The sequence below is a fragment of the Mastomys coucha genome, chromosome X (assembly GCF_008632895.1).
Source record: "Mastomys coucha isolate ucsf_1 chromosome X, UCSF_Mcou_1, whole genome shotgun sequence".
Classification (NCBI taxonomy): Eukaryota; Metazoa; Chordata; class Mammalia; order Rodentia; family Muridae; genus Mastomys; species Mastomys coucha.
Window position 1 is genome coordinate 54,871,742 of NC_045030.1, and position 7,209 is coordinate 54,878,950.

Genomic DNA, 7,209 nt, shown 5'->3' on the forward strand with positions numbered 1-7,209 from the left:
AGCCGGAGGGAAGCATACACACTGCACCCGGGTCGGGAGCGCGAGCCAGCTCTAAAGTTTCTAGAGCTTCAAGGGACTTCAGTGGCAACTAGAGAGGCAATTGTAAAGCGAAGCTATAGGTTTCTAGACACTCCCGAGACAGGTGAGGTGTAGTAGGAAAATTCCAAAATGACCCTAATCAATACGTATTTTAACTCGTGGAGAGTGAAATACTCACCGTTTGCCTTCCTGAGTCTCTTCCCTGAACGTAGAGCCCCAGATCTTTTATTTCACTCCAAGAACTTGAGAGTGGAAAAACTGTTGATCAGAGGAAAAGCTTCCTAACTGCAAGGGAGTTTACCGGGCAGGAGGAGCCCTGAGGTAAGGTTCCAGATACTTCTGAATGGAAAATGGACAAAGCTAACACAATTTTTATACTGGGGTTTTAAAGTGTGCATCTGGACATCTAAATTACAAGTTTCAACTTAATGCGAGCGTAATAAGAGCACCAGCTGTCTCTTAATTGGAGCCCCACAATAATAAACGCGTGCTTTTATTTAATTTTATGAGGACAATTGTAGATGATAACACACACATATGCAGGATCGTCAACGAGGAGCTCGTAGCAATTCATGGCTGCTTTCCTGCATGCAATCAACTGCTTCAGCCCAGAACTCAGCTCTGTAAGCTCTGCACAAAGTGCAGAAGCATTGCAGGGCATATGTAAGTGGCAGTTAGGTTGTGGAGTGAAGTGAATTCTCGGGCTAATTATACTTTTTAATTCTACTGAACTGATCCAAATAGAATTCAGCTCATTTTAGGCAAGAAATCAATCTCTGTGTGTTAAATGCAAAATAATCAGAGTATGGCAGCAATGGTTAGAAGACTGGGCACAAACTGCCCTCACATAATTAAAATCTTCAATGGCATTTGGGAAGAACTGGGAAAAGTCACCAGGACAATGTGCAGGGATCATGTCAAACTCTTGAGAGTTATGGCCAGGATCCTAACAGAAGTCAAAATAAGGACTTCCTGGTTACCTCATGAACTCCTAACTACCTCTCCCACGCCTTCTTTCATACTTGCCAAAGTCCCTGCACTATTGTAAAAAAGAAAGTCAAACTTGTCTGGCATATAGGAAGTGGTTTTGCCAGTCCACGAGCCACCACAGAACACTAAAAAGGTGCTGCTTACCTCGAGAGACTAGAAGACGGGCAAGGCTGAATTATATAAAACTTTATGCCCAATGACCCAACAAATGAGGAGCTGTCATGTCAGTGACTCAACAAAGGAACCTTTATACTAACCTTGAGCAACACTGGTTCCCTCACCTCTGTCCACCATTGCAATCCAGGACTCCTGCAGACACAGAGGTTTTCCTAATAACCAACCACACAAACAGGCCCACTTTCACTGTTCTGGAGTTGCTAGGACAATTATTTCCTTAGGAACTTACAGTATACCTCAAGGAACGTACCCGTTTAAGGGACAGCATAGTTTCAACATTGTCTCTTGCTTGAAAGTGCTAGCCAGTGAAAACAGCAAATGAGATTTGATTATTTTCTGGAGAGAAGAGTAAGCTTATAAACAAATTTTAGCCAGTCAATACTCTCTTTGACTCTTCTTAGACATGGTTAGAGGAACATCAGCAAAGAAAAAGAGGGCCTAGTCCTCACCAATACTCTAGATGGTTTCTTACCATAAATGTTTGTATATTCAAGTTTCCTAACATATCCATCTGCTCCTCATTTGCATTTGGGATCTTCTCAGCATCTTTACCCTGATGGAGCGTCAAAGGTTCCTGTTTGATTCAAAACTGTCATTCTTGGCCCTCCGCCCCACCAACCAGTCAAACGGGGCATGTGAACAAACCTTTATACATACCTTGGGAACATTCTTTCGAAGCTCTTGCTGCATTAAAAAAAAAAAAAAATGTAAGGTGAAACTGGAGCAGCCTCAAGTGGAATCTTCTTCCAGTAAAATCTATTTAACTTTGACTAATGTAATAGGAAAAATGCTAAAACTCATAGAATAATTTCATATCAGGATTACAATATTCCACAAACAAATATAGACATATGGACAGGCAAACAGTTAAAATCTGTAATGCGTTAGTGTGCCATGGTTTTAAGGGTTTTTGTTCAAGTTCTTATTATATCGTATTGTATTCAATTTTCTGCCCCCCCCCCCGTTAGCTAGGCAGCATAATTGATTTATTATTCTCTTTAAAAGACAATTAACCTGTGCAATTGGACACAAAAGCAAGGCCATGCTATGACAAAGAATAAAATGCATCTCCCTCCTGTTTTGAATCTGTGGCACTCTTCTCACCCGCCCTATATTATCAGCAACAGTAGCACTTGTTAATTCTTGCTGTGTTCTAGAAAGACTCGCAGGCAGCAGCTTCACTGGCGCTCTTGTCTTCTGACTGAAGGGTGGCTCAAGAGCTATTGGCATTATCCACTCTTCAGTCACCCATTCCTGAAAAGCCCTCTCCATTCAGAGTTGGGAATTTGGAGTTTGTGGTTCACACAAAGCTTCTAAATAAAGAAACGGGCGGGGAGCAGAATCTAGTTGTTAAAAGTAAGTTTAGACAGTCATTAAATGTTGTCATCTAAGGTAATGTTTTTATTAAAAAGTTTTTATAAAACTGCATTTCTTAAACAAGAAATGATAAAAATGATCCAGTAAGTAGAGACATGCTAAAATAATTGTAAGCACAGATAATAAACTGATCAACAATTCTTAGGTTGCAAAGACATTTTAAAAAAGCTTGGGCTATTTTCCTGTTACATAAAATTGTCAGAGTTACTTGGACACATTCTGGTAAATGCAGAATTGAAGACGAATGTGGAAGAATTATATGTTCTAAATCACACTGGGACCAGATTAACTTACAAGGCAATTTTTCTCCAGGCCTTTGAAGAATATATAGTATAAATTATCCTTGATAATTATATATTATATTTTAAAAAGTCTCTTCAGAAGGAAATACGATAAGAATAACACATAAAGTGTAAACCCCCAAACAAAGACAAAACAAAATGGTAGGAATGTTAAAAGATCTATCTACCTATCTATCTATCTATCTATCTATCTATCTATCTATCTATCTATCTATTTTTGGTTTTTCGAGACAGTTTCTGTGTAACAGCCCTGGCTGTCTTAGAACTCCCACTATAGATCAGGTTGGCCTCGAACTCAGAGTTCTACCTGCTTCTGCCTTCTGAGTACTGAGATTAAAGTTGTGTGCCACCAAGGTTGAGACCTGTATTAGCTCACTTAATTCTCATAACAATCACTTTAAGGTGATCATGATGATGATCTTCTCATGTCAAAAACAGATACAACAAGCATTTTCCACAGTAAGTCCCATCTGAGCAGTAGAACAAGGATTCCAAGTCAGGATGGCAGGCTGCATACTTTAACACAATACTGAACAAAGGTATAGGGTCTGACTTCATTTGGATTCAGACGTGTGGCCTACCTGATATCTCCTATAGCTGTAAGATAAAATGCAGATGCTTACTAAAAATATCGGATTGCTTATTAAATATGCCTAGAAGGCATTTAATAAAACCAAGTTTTCTATATGGTTAACATCACCTGCGAGTAGGGACCATGTCCCTTCCTGTATGGTTTTCTTTTGTTTTGAGACAGGGTCTCGTTTTCCAATTCCCCACTGGACTGGAATGCTAGTTCTTCCTGCCTCAGTCTCTCAAGTGTTGGGGTTCTAGGTGGATGCTACCACCCCCACCTCTGAACTGTGTTTCTATTATGACAGGGTCTGTATATTGAAAAATTCAATTATCTTTAAATAAATAATTTCCTTTAAAAAAAATGGATCAAAACAGGAATGTTTTTTATTCATGTGTAAGTCTAGTGCTACTGAGAAATTTCTGGTTTGACACAGTATGAAAATTAACCAGTAGCAAATGTTAGAAAGGAAAAAAATTAAAAATGAAGATTTTTTTTTCTTATTCAGGGCTTTATTTCATAGGAGGTTAGGCTCAAATCAAAGTTAAGAGACATCTTTGGCCAGAGTGACACATTACTTCAATGAGACCTTTCCTTGACACATCAAAATCATTCAGTCCAGAGTTTACTATATGTACATTGGGTATGGTTTACTATAGGATAATTTGTCATGAATATGAAGAGAAACTAACAACCTATGTGGCTTTAACTTTTTTTTTTTTTACAAAAATATTACTTAGGGAACATGAGGTAGAAATGTAGCATAACAATGTAAAAGTAGTATTGAAACATATTAAAATCATGACGTCTAAGTTCAAAACAACATGAAAGCTGCATAAGAAATATTACAAATCTATAAGATTTTTTTAGATACCAAATGGACAGAATTATACACATTTAAACTAAGAGATAGCATTTGCTACTTAGTCAGCTGGCAAAAGTAACACCTCCCAAGCCCAGCAGTATGGGGGACCTGAAATGACAGGCCAGTCTGCAGTACTTTAGGCATTGTGAACTGAATTGAGAGCTATAAAATATGATCATAGCTTCAGAACAGAAATGTGATCCTGGAAAGAATCCTGAGGCAACATTCTGAAAGAAGAAAACAAGCAACTTTAGTCTTACTATTAAAAAGATATCTTAAAATAATCTAAATACACAGTTACAGTAAATCTTACTTTCCCAATTTATAACTTGTCAAATATCTACCTAGAACCACACTGAAGCATGTTCTGGCCATCATGTAACATGTTGATCCACTAATGGTGCCATTGTAGTTTGTAGTCATGCTATTGCGCATGGGTGCCGTTCCACTGGGAGTCTGGGATGAAACTGAATGCTAATGCAGAAACCCAAAGAATGGACAAGAAGCTAATAAACATCCATTCATATTTTAGTGACTTTGGGCAAACTACTTCTCTTTTTCTGTTTCATCAGAAATGAAATAAAAACAATACTTGGTATTTTGCTCAAAGTGTATACCGTGAGATGACAGAGGGTACAGGTTTGGTAGAAAGGTTGTTATTGAGAATGGTGGTCGGTTTTACTTAAAGCAGTATTTGACACACAATAAGAGTTCTACTGGTAGCCGAGCGGTGGTGGCACATGCCTTTAATCCCAGCACTTGGGAGGCAGAGGCAGGCCAGCCTGGTCTACAAAGTGAGTTCCAGGTCATCCAGGGCTATACAGAGAAACCCTGTCTCGGAGGGAAAAAAAAAAAAAAAAAAAAAGAGTTCTACTAGTGAGAGAAGGAAGATGCATGGCAGATACAAAAGCACAGGCAGCAAATTGCCCTGAAAGCAAACCTCATTTGACTATATCACACTGGAGAGTTAATTTGGCAAAACTTCCTTTTACTTAAAAAAAGATTTATCTATCTTATTTTATCAGTATGAGTGTTTTGCCTGCATGCATGAGTATGCACTTTGTGTGCCTGATGCTAGCAGAAACCAAGAGGTAATTGGATCGCATAAAACTAGAGTTAGAGATAATTGTGGGCCACCATGTGAATACTGGGAACTGAACACAGGTCCTGTGTAAGAGCAACAAATGTTCTTAACCACTGAGCTACCCACTCCAGCCCCAGGCTTTACTTTTGATTGTATTTAGTCACACTTCGGCTATTCCTTAGCAACCTTTAAAGCAATGATCAGATCCAGGCATTCTCTTTACCTCTTTTTCTTTGAGATGGATCCTCACTATGTAGAGCAGGTTGGCCTCAGTCACAACAGAGCTGCCAGTATCTGCCTCCTGAGGGCTAGTATTAAATGCATGCACTCTGACATCTGACTCTCCTTTCCCCTGTGAAATGGAGTGGTATGAGAAAATAAGAGTTAGGGGTCTTGGGAAAACTTGTAACACAAAAGGGAAGAAGGTGGCACCAGTCCTAGACTATTCTTACAAGCAGAGTAGGCTTTCATGAGCAGAGACTAGTGAACTGTCTCTGTGTTGCCTATCATAGAGCAGCACTATATTCTGGATATAGGATGAAAAAAGGTGCCTCGCTGCGGAAGGCAGTGTTTTCTGCTCTGCCTGTCGATGCTATGCAACTGAAGGCAACTTGACTCCCAAATGCTGTTATATGTGATTAAAAGTCATGCTTAGTAGCAGTATGACCTTGTACAAGTAACTTCTCTATAGAACTTGGTCTTTGTTTGAAAGGTGGGCTAATGACAGTGTCTGCATCCCAAGGTTGCTGGTAAGAATGAAAGAAAAACACCTTATAAAAGGGGTTTGGAATGTTGCCTACCAGGTACTGAGTACTGTCAGATTTTAGCCAGGTGCAAAACAGCAGCTGTGATCAAGAGATTTTTCCTGGCTCCAAAGAAGACAAGACAGGGGTACTGCGCTTTATTTCATTTAATCAACCTTGAGTGTCCTTGAGTGTGGCATACTAAAAGCCACAAGGCAGTGAGGCACTTTGGACCTCAGGAAAATTTCCCAAAAGCCATCATCCAAAGTAGGCAGATGCTAATTCTGCAAGCCCAGGTCTTGTCCGGGCAGTCTCTTCTACTCTAGACTGCACTGAGACCTGAAATTTCCTGCCATCACACCTTAATGTCTTCCAAAAACCACCTTTGAAATGACCACATTACTCAGAAGGAGTATAACCCATTAGCCTGTTATCTGGATAGACACTTTAACTGAGATTACTTTCATCATGTCACTTAGATTCCGGGAGTTGGACCCTGCAGCCAGCAGATGAAGGTTGGGTAAATGATGCTGTGAAGTACAAAAAAAGGGAAAGAGCATCTGCAGGGACAGTGTTTGGTTTGTGGGGATGAAAGCTAAGCAAAGTGAAATTTGGCAGTCTCCAGGATAGAATGCAGAGTCCCTCTCCAGGATAGAATGCAGAGTCCCTCTCTGGGATAGAATGCGGAGTCCCTCTCCGGGATAGAATGCAGAGTTCTTATGACTTTGCTGTCCTACTATTCTATCGCTGTGATGAGCTGCTATGATCATGAGAAATTTTATAGGTGGAAGCATTTAATTCAAGGCTTGCTTACATTTTCTTTTCCTTTCTTTCTTTCTTTCCTTCTTTCTTTCTTTTTTCTTTCTTCCTTTTAACTAGACAAAGTATTTTATTCACCTTTTCCAAACTTTATTCTCAGGCTTCTTCAGCTTAATTTGCCACAATGAATGAATTAGGTATAAGCGAAATCTGAAAAGAGATGCAGGTTCTTGAGGGGCTTGGGCTTAAAAATATTAGAGATCTAGGTTTTATCAGATCCATAATAAACAAAAAATTTTAAA

The 7,209-nt window shown here is 39.4% G+C and overlaps 1 protein-coding gene across 1 annotated transcript in view; it reads right to left on the bottom strand.

Moving 5' to 3' along the window:
* Mbnl3 (muscleblind like splicing regulator 3) overlaps positions 1-236 on the bottom strand; it is a 97,217-nt gene extending 96,981 nt beyond the window's left edge. The window contains exon 1 of the mRNA XM_031359033.1: positions 218-236. The gene's annotated coding sequence lies outside the window, so the exon portion shown is untranslated. The remainder of the gene's footprint in view (positions 1-217) is intronic.
* Between the last annotated feature and the right edge of the window lie 6,973 nt (positions 237-7,209).